Source organism: Gracilinanus agilis, chromosome 3 (genome assembly GCF_016433145.1).
Source record: "Gracilinanus agilis isolate LMUSP501 chromosome 3, AgileGrace, whole genome shotgun sequence".
Taxonomy (NCBI): Eukaryota; Metazoa; Chordata; class Mammalia; order Didelphimorphia; family Didelphidae; genus Gracilinanus; species Gracilinanus agilis.
In genome coordinates this window covers 22,484,256-22,503,576 of record NC_058132.1, presented here as the reverse complement: position 1 = coordinate 22,503,576, position 19,321 = coordinate 22,484,256, and the positions used below count along the sequence as shown (strand labels likewise).

The window sequence follows — 19,321 nt, the reverse complement described above, 5'->3', positions numbered from 1 at the left end:
CAATTGAATAAAGTTTATTAGGACTTCTTGGATAGGTAAAAGATGAGAAACAGGTAGAAGGAGTAAAATAGCCTGCTCCAGCTCCCCCGTCCTTCACCCCTCTCATCCTCTCTTTTTACATCCCGATCCAATTCAGTCACGTCGGATCACGTTCCGAGTCCCAGAGCCTACACTAGGTGACATAAGTGCCATAGCTCGAAGGGATGCAGGCGCTAGGAGAGGGGTGCAAATTCCCTGCGCAGGATGGGCAGCAGCGACCTCCCGTTCCATAAGCGTACTCTGTGCGCAGCTGTGGGGTCTTCTCTCTTGCCAGAGGCAGTCAAAGCCGTTTTGGTTATGACTCAGAGGGGCCGTAAAGCTAAAAGAGGTACAAAATCTCCCTGTGCCCTTTTCCCCTGCAAATTAGGATCTTCATGTTTCAAAACTCATTTCCATTTGTTACAGGCCCCCCCCCCACCCCCCTCCCCAAAAATAGTAGTTTCTTTGCGACCCCATGTGAGGTTTTTCTTTGCAAGGATATTGGAGTGGATGGCTCTTTCTTTCTCTGGTTCATTTTACAGATGAAGAATTTAGGCCAGAAAGGTTAAGTAACTTGCCCAGGGTCACTCAGCTAGTCAGTGTGTGAGGGAACTTGGGAAGGTGAGTCTTCTTGCCTCTCAGCCTGACACTCTTATTAACATGGAGATGCCCACAGGAAAAATGGAATGACTTACATCCTCCCAAAATCTATTTTCTACAATCTTCGCAGCAGCCCTAGCAGATTGTTCTTTTTAATCCTTTCCTACTATACTTTAGGAAACTGAGGCAAACAGAGATTTAATGACTTTCCAGGGACACAGAGCTGGTAAATGTCTACTGCTGGATTTGAACTTGGATCTTTATGATCTTCTACCATCTGTTAGCTCCACCCACATTGCATTAATGTGCCCATCTTCCCACAGCTCCTTCAGCAAGGAATATTGCCAATTTTTGTCATTTTTGCCCATTATAGGGTTTGGTTTGCATTTCTCAAGTTAATGATGTGGATCATTTTTCTTGGGACTGTCAATACTTGACAGTTCTTTTGAGACTTCTTTGTTCATTTCCTTCAATTATTTATTGAAGAATGGCTATTAATCTGAGGCTTATTCATTGTTTTGAAAACCCACTTAGAGAAATTTGATGCCCAAGTTTTGTTTTTTTCTCCCCCATTCTACCAATTCCTTTCTTATCAAGGGAGCATTGATGTTCTCTGTGCGATAACTTTTCAGTTTCCAGTAATCAGAGTTTTCTAATTGCCTCTATCTCCTTTTGGCTACCAATAAATCTCTTACCCATTTCTATGAGAATTATTTGATCTGATTCTTTTCTATTTTTTTATACTATGATTTTTAGTATTATGGATACATGCGAATATAGAATACATTGTATAGTGTAGATCATAGTTTTATGTATAATTTAAGGTTGGGGCTTGTTTTTGTTTTTCACTGATTACTTAATTAAAATTATACATGAGAATTTTTCTACTGGAACATTATAAAACAAAAACTACTCCTGTTCTTGTGTGAAGAAAGCCACAGATTTTGATAAACAAGATTCACAGGACAGTGATGAGCAAAATTGAAACATCTGAAACGTTTTCTGACCCCAATGTGTTCTGCTCAGAAATTCTAGAATCAGCCGGTAAAGTAGATGTTGAAAGAATTCACCTATCACCACAACCACCTCAAAGAGACCCAAAGATGAAGATGGGTAGGCACATCGTCGATGAGTTCTTTAGCTTCCAAGTTAAGGAGAAAATACTGCAAGCAATAAGAAAAATGGAATTTAAACCCTGTTAGAATAATAAAACCCATAACAGCCGCCACTCTAAAAGGATACAGGACTTGAAATACAGCATTTTGTAGAGCAAAAGAACAGGACTTCTAATCAAGAAGAATGTATCCAGGAAAAATGAGCATATGTATAAAAGATAAAAAAATGGATATTTAATGGACAAAAGCAGTTTCAACTATTCCTAGGGAAAAAAATGCAGAACTCAACAGAAAATTTCATCTATAAGAAATATGTAAAGGTAATGAAAGACTTATCATTAGCAACCCAAAGGATCATAGTGTTTGATTCCTTTATGAGAAAATGTTATGTTTGGCTCCTGGGAATAGCTTTATTGCCAGGAGTATGTATGGATGAAAGAATGGAGGTCTGGGGAATGTCACAGAATGCAAAGAGATGTTAGTGGAATTAGACCTGGAAGAAGTAGAGCAAAAGAGCTCTTTGGTATATGCAGGAGAAATGAGCAGAGGCACTCCCTCAGAGAGGGAGGACTGGTAGTATTAGAACCCTACTCTTCACAGACCTGGAATAAAGAGAAAAGAACAAAGGTAAATAGAAGGTGAAAACATTTTTCTTAACATACAGAGAAATAGGAGGGAAGGGGGATGTGATAAGGGAGAGAAAGGGAATCCCCTGGCAATTTGAGGGAATAAGAGCAGGAAAGGTGGCTTAGGAGAAAGGAGGGTAAGGGCATAGGAAAAGAAGGATGGAATTCTTAGTGGGGATTACAAATGAAGAGGTAGTGGGGTAAAGTGAGGGCATAAGGGTAGGACAAGCTAGAGAAGGGATTGTCAGTATCTAACTCATAACAAGAAGTAAAGGATAAAAAGATAAGACGGAAGTGACAAGTGATGAACCTTTGGAATAGTTGGACAAGTTGAAACTGGGAGAGTTAAGAGAGGGTTATTGGGAAAGGGGTATGAATTGGAGACATTAATCAAAAGAAATTGGACTTCTGAGGAGGGATGTGGTGGAAAGAAAAGAAGAAAGCGACAAACAGTGAAGAGGAAAGGAGTAGATGAAAATGTACTACTAGGACTATTCCATTTTGTTTACATGGGATGAATTCACTCATGGGAAGAAAATGGATAGCAGCAAGGATCAAAAACCAGGCTCTGACTATGTGTTGTTCATAAGAAACACACTGAAACTGAGAGACAAACTGAGAGTGAAGGTATGGGGCTGGCACAGAATATACTTTTTCAGCTGATCCAGAGAAGGCAAGGATGGCAGTCCTGATGTGTGAAAGAGTTGGAGCTAAAATGTATACAACTAAAAGGGATGAACAAGGTAAATATATTAATTTTTTTGGGGGGTGGGAGGATTACTATGGATAATGAAGCATTATCAATATTAGACCTGTATGCATCAACAGTTGTAGCACCTAAATTTTTAAAGGAAAAACTAAATGAGATACAAATGGAAATAGATTAAAAAAAACAATAATAACCGAAGTTTTTAATTTTTCCCTCTCAGAACTAGGTAAGTCTAACCCCCAAATAAATAAGAAAACTGTTAAGGAGTTGAACAGAATTGTTAAGAATTTAAATATGATAGGTATCTGGAAAGTTCTTAAACATTTGCATTATGCTAGTAGGGGATCTAAGTCTAAATACTATGTAGTTAGAATGTTCTACCCCAGGACTACATTACCCAGAATTCCTTTTAGAATTACCCAGCATCCTTTTCCTTTCATCCTGCTTATGTTGTTTGTATATAGTTGTAGGTAACTTTGCCTCTCTTTTCTCTTTTTCCATATGGGCGGCTGGGTTAGCACCCTTTCTACTCTGGCTTTTTATTTTTGTTATTATTAATAAATTTATTAAATATAATGGTTGGAGCATTTTAGATATTAATTTTAATTCCCACAGCACATTCCTAATCCAAACATAGATTTTGATGGAGTAACATTGGCTTAAAGAGCATAAGTATTCTGCAAAAATTTTTCTTTAACACTCATAGTATGGAATTAATTTTGCATTCATGAAGGATAGATTCTACTGGGTATGACCAAACTGGAAAGACTTTCTGGAGAGAATATGGCCCTGGCAACAAATTGTCTTGGATGCCTACGGATCATTCTAGCTAAATATGACCCTGGTAATGTATGTTCAGTGAGAACCAGACAGATTAAAGGGATCGAATTAAATGTAAATTGGAATGTGGAGAAACAGACCTAACATTACATTGTTAAGGCGTCAATGAATTGTGTTTTAGAAAATGAGATTGGAATATACATTAAGGGTTACACAGCTATTCATGGTCATTGACCTTGGGATCTCATTCCTTGGATTAATCCAGGGCATTATTAATAGAGTAACAAACTGTATATATAAAAAATATTCATGGTAGATTTATTTGTAATGAGAAAATAATTGGAAATTAATTTTTGTAGAATATTGTTATATTTGAGTGCCATGGATGGAATAGATTGTTATATTTGAATGTAATGGACAGTGTTATATTATTAGAAATGACAAATATAAAGACAATAAGATAATAAATTAAGAAAATAAAAGACAATAAGAGGGGGCAGGTGGGTGTAGCTTAGTTGATTGAGAGCTAGGCCTAGAGATGAGAGGTCCTAGGTTCAAATCTTACCTCAGGCACTTCCTAGCTGTGTGACCCAGGACAAGTCACTTAACTCCCATTGCCTAGTCCTTACCATTCTGCTTTGGAATCAAAAGTGGAAGGTAAGGATTTATTAAAAAAAACAAAACAAAACATTGAAAGAGAGGCAGTAAGAATAATAGAGTATAATTACATTAAAAAATAACAGCCACAAAACCAAAAGCAAAAAGTATGCAAGGAACACAAATACAAAAGGAACTCCAAAGCAGGAGATATTTATATTTGCACACATATGTAATTCACCTATTTTTAAAGAAATTGTAAACTCTGTGGAATTACACATAATTTTTTAATACAATTACTTAAATAAATATTTAGTAGTGGTGGTGGTAGTCACTAGGTATATTTTAAAAAAAAAAAAGAACCCAGTGGATGGAATGATGACTTGAATAGCTTCCTGGGAATTTACCTGGAAATCCATAAGCTCCAACAAGGCAAGTTCACCTTCACTCAAACTGCTTTCCAGAAAACAGTCCCAAAAAATGTATAATTTTGATGACATGAAATTTAATAGTTTCTGTATTAAAAAAAACCAATGTAAGCAAGTATAGAAGGGAAACAACGAATATGGAAAAAAATATTAAGTGTTTCTGACCTGCTTCATTTCTCAGTTATATAGAGAAGTGAGTCAAATGTATGAGAATATAAAGTATTCCCCTACTCAAATGATCAAAGGATATCAACAAATAGTTCTCAAATGAAGAAATTAAAATTATATTCATATGAGGAAATGCTCTAACCCAGTATTGGTCAGAAAAATGCCAGTTGAAACAAGTCTGAGATATCACCTGACATCTATCAGATTGACTAACATGACCAAAAGGGACAATGATAAATGTTGGAAGTATGTGAATGGAATTAGCTCTGATCCATTCATAGTCAAAACTCTACTTGCCTGAGATGATATCCCCACCTCCCTTAGTGGGGAGGGGAGATGAGTTACCCACACGTGACAATAAGTAACAAATCAAGAAAAAGGGACTGCCCTTTGGGCAGTCAAAATCAGTGTAGAGGCTGCCATTTGTCCACTTGAATTAGAGGTGGACCTCCAGGAAGTGACTATCTCTTCAAGTATGTTGGTTACTTCCTGTTGGGAGTTCCCACTTTGAACTTGATGCTGAAGCATCTCGGCTGAGACCTCAGGCTGCTTCCACTCTGAATTGTCACGTGGGTAAGTTAGGCTGACTTCTTTGGCCTACCTTGGCGTTTTCCAAACTATACCTTAAGTAGGCTCTGGCCTATCTGATTGCTAAGGTCTTGTGGCGTATAATTTAGCCTTTTAGTTTGATTAGCCTTTTAACCTTTTCTCTCCATCCAGGCCTCTGCAGGCCTGGACTAGCCTCTCCCTCTCTCTATTTCCCTACCTTTTACCTTCTTAACTGTAAATAAACTACCTTAAATCTGATCCTGACTTGGGTCTATTTTAATTATGGAATCAATATGAATTGTTGATTCCTGGTGGCCACACTTTAAATATATACCTATAAAATACTTAAAATCTCCCTCGTACAGAAGGGATGTGGGAAAGTGTGGACACTGATATACTTTTGGTGGAACTGTGAACTGATAGAACCATTCCAAAGAGAAATATTGAACCTCATACAAAGGGCCATAAGAGTATTGTAAAAGTAGGGCACCAGGGATGCTATTATTATTATTATTAAAATGTAACCTAAATGGTTTGTGGGTTCACACTGGGTTGAAAGAGAGACAAGGACCAACCAGGATAGGGAGAACAGGGTTCACTGCCAAGCTGTTAACTGACACAGGAATGGCAGTTAGGCCAGGGCCTATGGAACCAGCAGGCAAAAGGTAAAGTATGTAACAGTTTAATAAAACAAAAACAAAGGATGGGAATAAGGGATTCTATACTTACAACCTAAGTGCAAACCACAGGGGGCAGGGAAGGACTTAACTACACTATTCTATTGACCTAAGCCAGGCAGGGCCCAAAGGAAGCAGTACTCAAGTCACAGGGAGAGCTCCTCCAAACCTGGTTCCAGCCAGGTTTGGTCAGCTCAGCTGAAAGGCCTGAGGATGGCTTTCAATTGGGGTCTCCTGGTAATCCAAGGATCGTCACAGGATGCCAAGAGCCAACTCCACCAGGTGATCCAAGGTACCTAGGTAGGGAGAGTGTGTTTGAAATGCTGTCCACCAGATCACAAACCACTTCCCCACTTGGTGCTGCTCTGCAGGTCTTGTCCACTTGCTGAAAACCTTCACCTCTCAGGATCCCAGGGAATCTGGATGCAGTTTTTCCCTAACTCAGATCTCCCAGGGTTAGCCATAGTTATGTTCCCAACCACTAATGGAGTCCCTCTCAGAATCCAAGCCCCACTTCCTGCTCCTTCATTCCAGCTTGGAATCCTCCAGCTCTTCCTGCTAGGTCCAACACTAATGCTAAATTAATCTTCCTCACAACAGTATGCATACCTTTTGATGAGATCCTCTAAATCCCAGAGAGATCAGAGACAGGGGAAAGGACTTATTTGTACAAAGATATTTTTAGCAGATGTTTTTGTAGTGCCAAAGAATTGGAAACTAGGAAGGTGTCCATCATTTGGAATGGTCGAACAGGTTTTGGCATGATAGTTGTAATAAAATACTGTTGTGTCATAGGAAATGATGAAGAAGACAAGTTCAGAAAAATATGGAAAGTCTTATATGAACTTATTTTAAGTGGATGTAGCAGAACCAGGACAACAGTGAATATGGGAACAACAATAATGGATGATGATCAGCTATGAAAGATAAAACTTATCAGGAAAACAACATTCCAAGATAATGTCCCAGGGACTCATGCTGAAAAAATAACAACCCAGAAACACGCTCTCCACGGTCAGAGGAATTTTTGGAGTCTTAATTGAAGATCAAAGTAGGCAATCCTTCAATTAATTTCCTTCATTAGTTTCAATTGAATATGATATGTGTATTCAGTCACAACATGGGGAATATGGAAATATGTATTACATGAAAGCATTGCTATCACCTATATCAAACTATTTGGTGCCTTGGGGAGAGCTGGAAAGAAGGAAGGGAGAGAATCTAAATTGGAAAACGTGAGAAATCAGTTTTCAAAATTGTTTCTATATGTATCTGAAAAATAAAATTCATTCAAAAAACTGAAAATTTTAAATTTGAAAAATGGTTCCACAAGGCTTCTGTCTGAACAAGTCTGTTGTAAATATTTATATTCCAAGCCATACTGTTAACTTTGCAGCTGGCAACTTCTGGAGTTTGGGTTATCCAGAGAGAAAATCCTGGGTCCCATGCCAATGGGAATGGCCCTACAAAAGATGAGATTTGGTTACTGTCTTCCTTGACTAGTAACTATGGACAGGAAAAACTGTCCATGGATCAACCTTGTTTGGGTGGATGTGGGGCCAAGCCCAGCACTCAGTAGGGACTCCGTAGCCCTGTTGTAGCATTCATGTCCCACCTGACTGGATGTTGATAATAACCTGCATTGCTCCCTGTTCTTCATGAGAAGAGTGAGCTGAGGAGGAGAAGGCACGGGGCAATATTGCTGAGATCACAAACAGGCAGTGTAGTCAAGGTTGGATTATAAATCTAATAGGAAAAAGTGTAACAAGAAGTCACTAAAGACAAAAGCCACCACCTTTTCCCTTTTAACTAGGCACCTCTGAAGAAATGGAGAGTCTCTGCCTTGAGATGTTGCAGGGCCAGCAGTGGTTGAAAAACTTAGGACAGGATTCCCATGATCGTGGGAGTGTGTGTAGTTGTGTCATGAGGATATTCCTTCATTGGATGGATTCGCATTACTCTGCCACCTGACAAGTCTCCCGTGATCATTAGTAGCTGTTAATGAGGTCGTAGCTGTGGCTCTTGTTGATGGCGAGGGCGTCTGAAGCTCTGAGGGGACTCCGGCGATTTGAGAGGGACAACAGGAAATATCTGTAGTAAAAGGACGCATGACATGTGAGGCTGGCTGGGAGAGAGAGAAGTGCTAACATTATGTAGCAGTGTCCAGAATGCAGCTGCCTGAGGACAGATCTGGTGTTGGTGTGATGGGTGATTTCTTCATAAGAACATTGTGCTCAGGAGTCCTTTTCTCCATCCTTGAGTGTTACCTTGGCGTGCTCTGGGCTTGAAGCCCCTGAAAGAGCTCCTCCTCGCAGGCTCAGTCCTGTGGTCCCCTTGGAAGTTCTTGGCAAAGACCTGGTCTCCTGGGTGTGGATTGTGGAGGGAAAAATCCAGTGGTCCAGTGTGCCCTGCCGCTGCGCCTGCCTGGGTGAAAGTACCATGTGGTCTCTAATCCCAATAGACAAGAATCAAAGGATGCATCTCCTCCCACTGAAAAAGGACGTCCTGGGGAAAGGGTTTCTTGGAAAGAACGGAGGGCTGCCGAAAGAAGTCTCAGAGGAGGTCTCAGGAATTCCACCCTCATTCTGCTGTGCAGATAGAACAAAGCTAGAGAAGGCCATTGGGGGGGTCACAGCCCACATTTTTCCAATGATTACTTTTTGCTTCTTATTCAGACCCAGAACATGCCCTGAGCTTTGTAATAGCTAAAGTGTGGCATTTTGGGGTGTGTAATTGGAAAATCTTGAACCCTTGGACTTCATCTCCCAGAATCCTTTTCTCTTCATCCACGTAGCATCCTTGAGTATTGTTTATAAGTTGTGTGTAACCCTTCCCTCCCTCCCTCTCTCTCTCTCTTCTCTCATGACTGCAGCTGGGTTAGCTCCCTCTTTATTCTAGCTTTTTAATTTTCTTTTACTTCAAGTTATTATTAATAAATCTTATTAAATATAATACTTGGAGATATTGTATATTAATGTTTAAGCTTACAAGGGTTAGAGTTACAGTCAGAGGCAACTCCGAGGAGGAGGAAGGGAAATCTTGGCACTAAAAAATTTCATCATTAGAGTCCACCTGCAGAGTCAGAAGCAGTGGACCAGCCTCCTTGGCATCTCCTTGCATACCTCCAAATAATTGATTGCCTAGAAGCAAGGACAGAATAGGGACTAGGAAAGCACTCTACTTCCACACCTAGCTCCTAGGCAAGAAGACAAATATAGCTTTTCAAATCTGTGGAAGCCTTCTTTCTCCATCAGAGTTACTGTTATTTCTATGTAATGGAATATTAAAATTAAATAATATGTGCCAGAGAAAAATGACAGCAAGAAGAAGACAAAGAACCAAGATGTTTGGTCCCTGTCCCTTCATACTTGGGGACCACTCAATGCCTCAATGGGAGAATGGATAACTCTTCTCCTGGCTGCAAACCAAGTCAGTGAATTCCAGATACTGATTATTCCTCTTCATGCTTTCATTCAGATAAGCCTGTATTTCAGCCCATTCAGTAAACACAGTAGATGTTTTCTTAAACTTTGTTTTGTTTTAAGGGTTCAAAAAACATGTTTCCCCCCCCCAGAATACCCTGGACTAACAGCTTCTCACAAACTCTTCACAGAATTTTCTTTAAAACAGATCACTTCTATCAGTTCTAATGAAAAAGGTTTCACATCACATTCACTTTCTTCTCCTGAGAAAATGCATCACATGTCTCACAGCTAGAACTCAGGCTTTCTCCCTGATTCCATAGGGAGACACATTGCATAGTAAGACATTTTCCAGCTTAATTCCAACTGATGACAGAAAAACACTTTTCTCAGAATTCTATTGGGCTCTCAATGACTGTGGTTTCTGGTCTTGACTCTGACACTCATGATGGGTGTTGCCTTTGGGCCAATCCCTTCTTTCTGCTTCACTTTCCTCCTATAAGTGGATGGGGTTGGACAGTGTCATTCTGAATTGTCTTTCAGCCCTTTGTCCTTTGTCTTTGGATGATATTAGGCATTGGTGACATTCAAGGATGTGGCTGTGGACTTCACCCAGGAGGAATGGGGCCTCTTAGATGATCCTCAGAAGTTGTTGTACAAGGAGGTCATGCTGGAGAATGCCCAGAACCTGCTCTCCCTTGGTAAGGGCCACTTTTCCTGGTAATTGAGTCAGCAATCAAGAGGAATATTTTGTTTCCCCAGTGAGCTTGGTCTGGAGAATTCATTAATTATTAGGAAGAGAAAAGCACTGGTCTCCTGGGTTCAAGGGACATGGTCCTCCTGCTGCCTGCTTTTCCTATATAAGGTCTTTGCATTGTGTAATAGGAGTTTGGTTCTCTGAAGAAATGCACCCCCAACCCTACTTTCTGATTCCAAGCTGATTCCATGATCTCCTCCAAAATAAATGGAAACTGTGGAAACTGTTTTAGTAGTCCTTGGTACCATTGTGTGGTCCCTGCTTGCTTGCCTCTGTCTTTGCCAGGAATAACAAATTGGCCAATAAAGAGAATTTTCCAATTAGGGTTTTTTTGATTTTGTCATCAAGAGAATCTTATCCAAAGAGGCCTGAATGAATAGTACATAAGATTTACAGAGGTTTCACAGAGTGAGGAGCAGGACAGATCAGAAGCTGATTTATTTAAGTCCCTGTTAAGACTCCTGACTGACCTGCCATAAGAAACTTTTAGGCCCCTTGAACCTTTACTTTTAGTCTTAGATTCAATAGCATGTCATAAGGGCAAGGCGATTGGGGTTACGTGACTTGTTCCTTGTCAAAGATCTACGAAGTGTCTGTATCCCAATTTTGACCCATGACCTGTTTCCACACCTAATCTCTATCCACTGACCCACCGAGGTGCCTCTGTAATAGCCTTTTTTCCCCCCAGTTTTGGATTTCAGAGTTTCTGCCAGAATGGAACATAACAGCATTGGGGAGTGGGGATGGGGAGTGATTGGGGAGCAGAGGGATTGGCTGTTTCCCAGAAGACATTGCATTACATGATAGCATGGTACATGCTCTTCTAGTTGTGTGCATTCTGGGCAACAATGGGCTATTATGGACCTAAAGTAGTGATTCTGGGAATGGAGGCACTCTGGATCTCCATCTCGTTTTTCTGAAGAGAATTCAGTGACAACTTTGTCTCCATCCCCATCCCTAACTGGTTCCCCATGCCCAGGGCTTCCAGTTCCCAGAGAAGATTGGATTTCTTCTTTTGAGCAAGAGGAAGCACTGTGGATGCTGGCAGAAGAAGATCCAGGTGAGTGAGCTGAAAGCAGGTTTATAAGTGGTGTGATAACAAGAAGCCTTCTATGTGTTGTTCTGAAGCAAGGGCTAAGTTTGGGGGCAAAAAGACCTGACTTGGAATTCTCTTTCAGACATTTTTTAGTTGTGGCTTTCTGGGCATGTCATTGAAGGAGGAAGCCTTATTTTCCTTCTCTGTAAAATGAAAGGTTGGATTCTGTGGCCCTTCAGCTCCCTCCTAGTAATCAATGTATGATCCTTCAAGAAGTCATTGTTTATGGAATTTGAGACTAGGGAATACTGAAAGTAAAGAAAAAGAGGTTAGGCTATCCAGGATAAGTATTTTCTTTGAACTTTTGTGATCAGTAAAATTCTGGGATATTGAGTTCCTGTTAAGAAAAATCAGTTTCTGGATTAAGCTAGCATTAACTAATAAACTGATTGGTCTATGATGTCTCTTGGTGATCAAAGAGAATGTTCATTCATCATATTGAGTCATTAAATTGCATTTTGGAAGCTCATTACTCAGCCTTCCCCTTAGGCAACTCCAGTCGGTGAATATCCAAAGTGAAGATGGACTAATCTTTTCCATTTCCTCCTTGATCCCCTCATAATGATGAAGAAAGTCATGGGATTACACAGAGTTTTTGAATATCCTTGCTATTCTGGATGGGCAAATCATATTCAATTGGCTTAAGTTTGATTTTTCTCCATTCATTCCAAAGGGGGAATAGAGGACACAGTCATTCTGTCCATTGGCTAAATTCGGCCAAAATTATTTTTGTTTCCTGGATGGGATGGAGCTCCTCAATCTTAGTTATCCCAGTATTAGAAATTGCTCAGTGGCAGGGAATGGGAGGGCATTCCTAGGATTTTCAGGGCAAGGAATGAGGAAAAAGTCTTTTAAAATGACAAAAGCCTATTAGAGATGAAACCATAGAGTCAGAGCCTCTTAGAAAATAAAGAGATGCAAGGCACAGCTCCTGATTTCATGGAGCTCCCAATATGTTTGGATAGAGGCCTTGCAAACCCCTATGTAGAAACCTTTTATGGACTAGGAAAATGGGAGATAAAAGAGAGGGATGGCATTAAAGTTAAGGAGGATGGAAAAAGGCTTTATAAAAGGAATGGACCAGAACATAATCTCTTATGCCTTAGATAAATAGAAAAAAATAGTGTTGAAATAAATTATGTACTGTCTGATACTATAACAGAAAAAATAAGATTAAAATCAGTCACTAGGGAAATCATGTTATAACTACAAATAAAATAGGTCATGAAATAATGGGAATATTTAGTATATGTGTACCCAGTATTACAATATCTGTGAAGAAAGGATTGAAATTGTAGAGATTGTAAGTGGAGATGTTTTACTTAGTTCAGTGGGCACAGCATACCCATTTAAAGGATTTGAGTTCTTTTCTGAGCTGCTAGAAATTGGGTCATAATCACTCAGCAATGACTGATATCCTGACCTAGGCAATGCATATAATGAGAATATTGTCCCTGGCAACATTAAAAGTTTGTTGTGAAGAGACAATGTATGTGAAGCTCTTTGAAAATTAAATTATCCGGGGACAGCTGGGTAGCTCAGTGGATTGAGAACCAGACCTAGAAATGGGAGGTCCTAGGTTAAATTCTGGCCTCCGACACTTCCCAGCTGTGTGATCCTGGGCAAGTCACTTAGCCCCCATTGCCTATCCCTTACCACTGTTCTGCCTTAGAACCAATATACAGTATTAATTCTAAGACAGAAGGTAAGGGTTTTTCAAAATTAATTATATTGTCCTTCAGATTTGAACTGAAGTACTTTTAAAAGATTCATTCTACTCTTTGTCCTACCCATTACCAAGGAATACAAGTTTAATAAGGCTCATTGTCTTGTAGATGGAACCTGGCAAAGTGGGTGAAATATCTCAGACCCTGGCTCTGACTAAGAGGCATTGGAGGGGAGAGGGAGTTAGTTTTTACTGGCCTATGACCACGAGGACAATTTAAATATCTTTTGCTATACTGTCTGACCTGTCTAGGACTTTAGTGTTAATGAAATTTGTACTCTCAAGCATGGGGTGTGTATTAGTTCCTGAGGAAGATCTAGGATCCTATTTTTTCAAGGGGAACAGATCCTTTCATGTTGACTCAGAAGTCTGTCTCAGTTGTTTTATTTCAGATTGGAGAAAATTTTAACATTAGTGCATATATACATATATGTATTATGTATCCACGAAAATGTATTTTTTACTACTTATTTCTTTCAGAAGGAGAGCTCAGATTTGAAATGAAAACGGCTTCTACAAAGGTTTCTGTGGAAGGAATTCAGACTGGAGAGAAAGCACATGAGTATCCTGAATGTGGTGAAGCTTTTGGTGAGAATTCATCCCTTATTAGGCATCAGAGGATCCACACCGGAGAAAAACATTGTAAAAATAATGATTGTGGAAAGTCTTTCCTGCAGGAGACTAGTCTTTCTCATCTTCAGAGAATCCACAGTAAGGAGAAACCTTATCAGGGAGGAAAAGGATTCACCCGGAGGTCCAATCTTACTAGACATCCGAGAACTCACTCTGGAGAAAAATCTTATGAATGTAATCTGTGTGGAAAGGCATTCACACGAAGCTCCTATCTTTGTATACACCAGAGAATCCATACTGGGGAGAAACCTTATGAATGTAATCAATGTGGAAAAGCATTCAGAAATAGCTCCACTCTTATTATACATCAGAGAATCCACACTGGGGAGAAACCTTATGAATGTAATTATTGTGGAAAGGCATTCAAAGAGAGCTCCAGTCTTGCTCAACATCAGAGAATCCACACTGGAGAGAAGCCTTATAAATGTAATCATTGTGGAAAAACTTTCAGACAAAGTTCCTATCTTTGTATACACCAGAGAATCCACTCTGGGGAAAAACCTTATGAATGCAGTCAGTGTGGAAAAGCATTCACAGGAAGCTCCTGTCTTGCACAACATCAGAGAATCCACTCTGGGGAGAAACCTTATGAATGTAATCAATGTGGAAAGGCATTCAGATACAGCTTTAATCTTATTATACATCAGAGAATCCACACTGGGGAGAAACCTTATGAATGTAATCTGTGTGGGAAGGCATTCAAAGAGAGATCCAGTCTTGCTAAGCATCAAAAAATCCACACTGGGGAGAAACCTTATAAATGTAATCAGTGTGGAAAGGCATTCACAGGGAGCTCCAGTCTTGCTAAACATCAGAGAATCCACACTGGGGAGAAACCCTATGAATGCAATCAATGTGGAAAGACATTCAGAATCAGCTCCAAACGTAGTATACATCAGAGAATCCACACTGGGGAGAGACCTTATGAATGTAGTCAGTGTGGAAAGGCATTCACAGTGAGCTCTGGTCTTGCTAAGCATCAGAGAATCCATACTGGGGAGAAACCTTATAAATGTAATCAATGTGGAAAGGCATTCACACAGAGCTCCAATCTCACTAAACATCAGAGAATCCACTCTGGGGAGAAACCTTATGAATGTAATCAATGTGGAAAGGCATTCACATACAGCTATGATCTTATTATACATCAGAGAATCCACACTGGAGAGAAACCTTATGAATGTAATCAGTGTGGAAAGACATTCACAGGAAGCTCCTATCTTGCACAGCATCAGAAAATCCACACTGGGGAGAAATCTTATGAATGTAATCAGTGTGGAAAGGCATACAGAAATAGCTCCAGTCTTGCTAAACATCAGAGAATTCACACTGGTGAGAAATCTTATGAATGTAATCAATGTGGAAAGACATTCACACGAAGCTCCAATCTTGCTCAACATCAGAGAATCCACTCTGGGAAGAAACCTTATGAATGTAATCAGTGTGAAAAAACATTTGCCTACAGATCCAGTCTTGCTAAACATCAGAGAATCCACTCTGGGGAGAAACCTTATGAAGGTAATCAATATGGAAAGGCATTCACATGAAGCTCCAGTCTTGTACAATATCAGAAAATCCAGTCTGACGGGGGAACCTTATGAATGTAATCAGTGTGGAAAGACATTCACATACAGATCTAGTCTTGTTAAACATCAGAGAATTCATACTAAAGAGAAACCTTGCAAATGCAATCAGTGTGGAAAGACATTCATACAAAGCTCCAGTCTTGCACAATATTAGAAAATCCAGTCTGAGGGGGGAACCTTATGAATGTAATCAGTGTGGAAAGACATTCATATGAAAGTCCAGTTTTGCCTCCACATCAGAGAATCCACACTGGGGAGAAACCTTATGAATGTAATCAATGTGGAAAGACATTCACAGGACGCTCCTATCTTGCACAGCATCAGAAAATCCACACTGGGGAGAAATCTTATGAATGTAATCAGTGTGGAAAGGCATACAGAAATGGCTCCAGTCTTGCTAAAAATCAGAGAATTCACACTGGTGAGAAATCTTATGAATGTAATCAATATGGAAAGACATTCACATGAAACTCCAGTCTTGTACAATATCAGAAAATCCAGTCTGAGGGGGGAACCTTATGAATGTAATCAGTGTGGAAAGACATTCATATGAAAGTCCAGTTTTGCCTCCACATCAGAGAATCCACCCTGGGGAGAAATCTCATGAATGTAATTAATGTGGTAAAAATTCCCCCCCAAAAGTCTGTCCTTATTTTCCCATTGGAGAATTCTTACTACCTATAAATCTTAGTTCTGTTATGAATGAGGAAAGGCATTGAAATAAAAAACAGAGCTTCTAAGACAGCAGAAAATTCATTTATGGACCAAGGCATATATGGACTGAAGGTGAGAAGGCCTGTAGTGCAAAATAATCCATGACATTACTTTAGATGATTCATACTGGAATTTAGCCTGGGCTCTATGGATATATGCCTGACTCTGGAAAATGAAAGTTACCCATGAAGGCTTAAATTTTGTTTCTTAATGTGAGTGAATATTGAAATGAGAATGATTCAAGCCCGCCCATCAGGTAATAAAATAGCAAAAAGAGGCAATCGAGTTGTTTGTAAATTGGAGGCAGGATAAGTGCAAAAAAAGATATCTCTATGTTCTGAATATTCTCATGTCTTTTCGTGTCTTTGTTGAAGGAAAGCAACTTTTGTCAGGGATTCCCCTAATGGACTTGGGTTGGAGCAGAATCATCCTGTAAAGATCCAACCACTATTCTACAGGTAGGAATCCTTGCAATTTCTGTCTAAAATCTTCCCATGGTTGCTCTTGCTCTGCTCACCTGAAAGTGGTATCTAAAACAATTCATGTAAGAGAATCTGTGCTTCTTGTCTAATGTAGACATGGCATCTGGACAGTCAGAGGGATCTTCAATGACTCCTAGAAGAGACTGTTTTGTACCTTAGTTAATCCAAATTGACCTTTTCCTGCTGCCTGATCAGCCAAAGGAAAAAAGGTGGAAAGAGAATACAATTGTTTTTTTTTGAGAAACTTTCAGGATCCTCAGCAAACTGTAGTTTCTCTTTGTTTTTCTAACTACCAAATTGGGTAGGCACATAAGAGACATGCAAATGGAAGGAACTATTTTTTCCAGTTTAAAAAAATTTAGTAACTAAGTAAAAACTAAGTAAAAACTCGGTTTGTGGAATTAAGTTGGAGTAAAGAAGGCTGAGGCTTTTTCATATCCTTCTCAGTTCAGTCTGGGGCCCTTTACATTGTCAGTACTTCCAAAGTGGTGTGTGATCCAAGAGAATTCTCTCCTGCTCAGAGATCTGCAACTTCCTGTTGTAAATTTGGGTCTCTCAGTCAAGGTATGGTTGAGTTTCAGCTGATTGCTATTGGACTCTGTCACTGAGCCTACTGAGAGATTGTTTAAATTTTTAGGGACTGAACTGTTGGCTCTCTTGCTCCTAAACTTCCAGTTCTGAATTGGGCAAAAAAATGATAGGGCTAAAAAGTGCAGTGGATTCTCTGTCAATTACAAAGTGAAACCCCTTAGTTTTGGATCTGGGTGTCCTTCTTGGCCTAATGGATAGCATCTTTCTTAGCAGGAATACTCTGCAATATCCTTCCTGCTTGGATTCCTTCCCTGGTATGCACAGACCTCCTCCCATTTCCTGCAATTTCTGTCTGTCTGTCTATCTTCCTCCTCCCCTCTTCCTTTCTCTCTTTCTCTCTACCTGCACTGCTTTGATCTGGAACCATTTGTCATTATGCTTTATTGGATTTCCCAATCAACAGTCAGAATGAGCCGGGTCCTCTTGTTTGTTTTCAAAAGGTGTGGGGTTGCCTAATTCCCTCTGCTCTTTCCATTTCTTCCATCTTCCTTAATTGTATTGAATTGCTTTTGTTTTTTAACTAATTTGTACTGCTTCATCCTGTTTAAATTGTTGCAGAAAGTCTAGCCCCCATCCAGCTATTGCAGGAGGGCTAGTCCAGCATACGCAATGGAAAATCCTAGCAGCCCCCCACCCCATACGAATATTGCAAACCAGGGTTGATAATCATTCAGCTACTTTGGAAAATGTTACCTCTAACTCTGTAAAAGTTTGTGTTTTTGCCCTATTTATAGAATGCTGATTGGCGGTGCTATTAAGGTAACTAGGAATAATATGGGCTTGTATGATATTAAGTGTATTAATTGTTATCCTTGACACTGTATAAATTGTATTCACAGAGATGTTTCAATTACAGTTATGTACCAATCATCTTATGTGTGGATCCCAGTGAATCTCTCTGAGGCCTGGGCATCTACACCATCTTTTAGTTTCATACACAGGGCATTCCAGCATATCTTACACCACACAAAAAGCTTTGTATTAGCTCTTATCTGAGCTTTAGCAGCAGTAATTCCTCTAATTACCTCCCTTACCACCACCTCTATTGCTCTACCTTACTAGAAATTGTTTCTAATTCATCTCCGCATTGGCATATGCACCAAAAGATAGATTTGGCTTATAGGGATGAATTAGATACTTTAAAGCAGGGGTTGGCAACGTATAGCTCTCAAGCCATATCTGGCTCTTTGGAGGGCCATATCTGGCTCTTTCTGCAGGAGCCATAAAGTCCATTTTTTTTCAGGCGCTGTTACAGGAGCGGCACTGTGAGCACTGTACGGCTCTCACGAAATGACATTTTAAAAAAATGTGGCGTTTATGGCTCTCACGGCCAAAAAGGTTGCCGACCCCTGCTTTAAAGGATGTTTTTTGGCTTGGCAAAGAAGTTGAGGTGTTAAATACTAGGATTACTTATCCTTGCTATTTTAATCAAACAGGATCCTGCATCACCCCTCTAGGGTGTGATGATGATTCTTACAGATGGGATGAGGTGGTACAACATATTCAGGGAGCTTGGGGACACCATGATGACATGAGACATCATTCAGCTACAAAAAGAAACGAACAATCTAAACCAGTGATGGGCAAACTATGGCCCCCTGAAATGTTCTATCGGCCTGGTGACATTATTCCTAATCTGATGAATACAATGAGTAGGATACAATACAATGAAACTTGGAAAGAGTTACCTCAGAAACAGACTGACAGAGGAGCATTTTCTTTCCTTTGGCTCCTCTTTAAAAAGTTTGCCCATCACTGGTCTAGACAATATAGTCTATGAAGGAGAAGCTGTCAAAATCTAAATCTAAAAAATGAAAAGAGGCCTTATCTTCCTTAGATCCAAGGAGTTGGTTTGGCCTCCGAAACATGGGAAGCTTAGTCACAATCAGCTGTAAATTCTTAATTTCCTTATTTGCAGTCTGTAGAAGAGGATATCTAAATCAAGCCTATATAAAGCAAATGCAGCCAAAAACTGCCTTCTGTTAACTCTGAGCTCCTTTAAAAACAAAAGGGGGAAATGAAGGAAACTCAATTACTGGTGAACCCT

At 39.8% G+C, this 19,321-nt stretch overlaps 1 pseudogene; it reads left to right on the top strand.

Annotated features, from left to right (window-relative positions):
- The first annotated feature begins 243 nt into the window (after positions 1-243).
- The window catches only part of LOC123240850, a 51,773-nt pseudogene continuing 32,695 nt past the window's right edge, over positions 244-19,321 (top strand).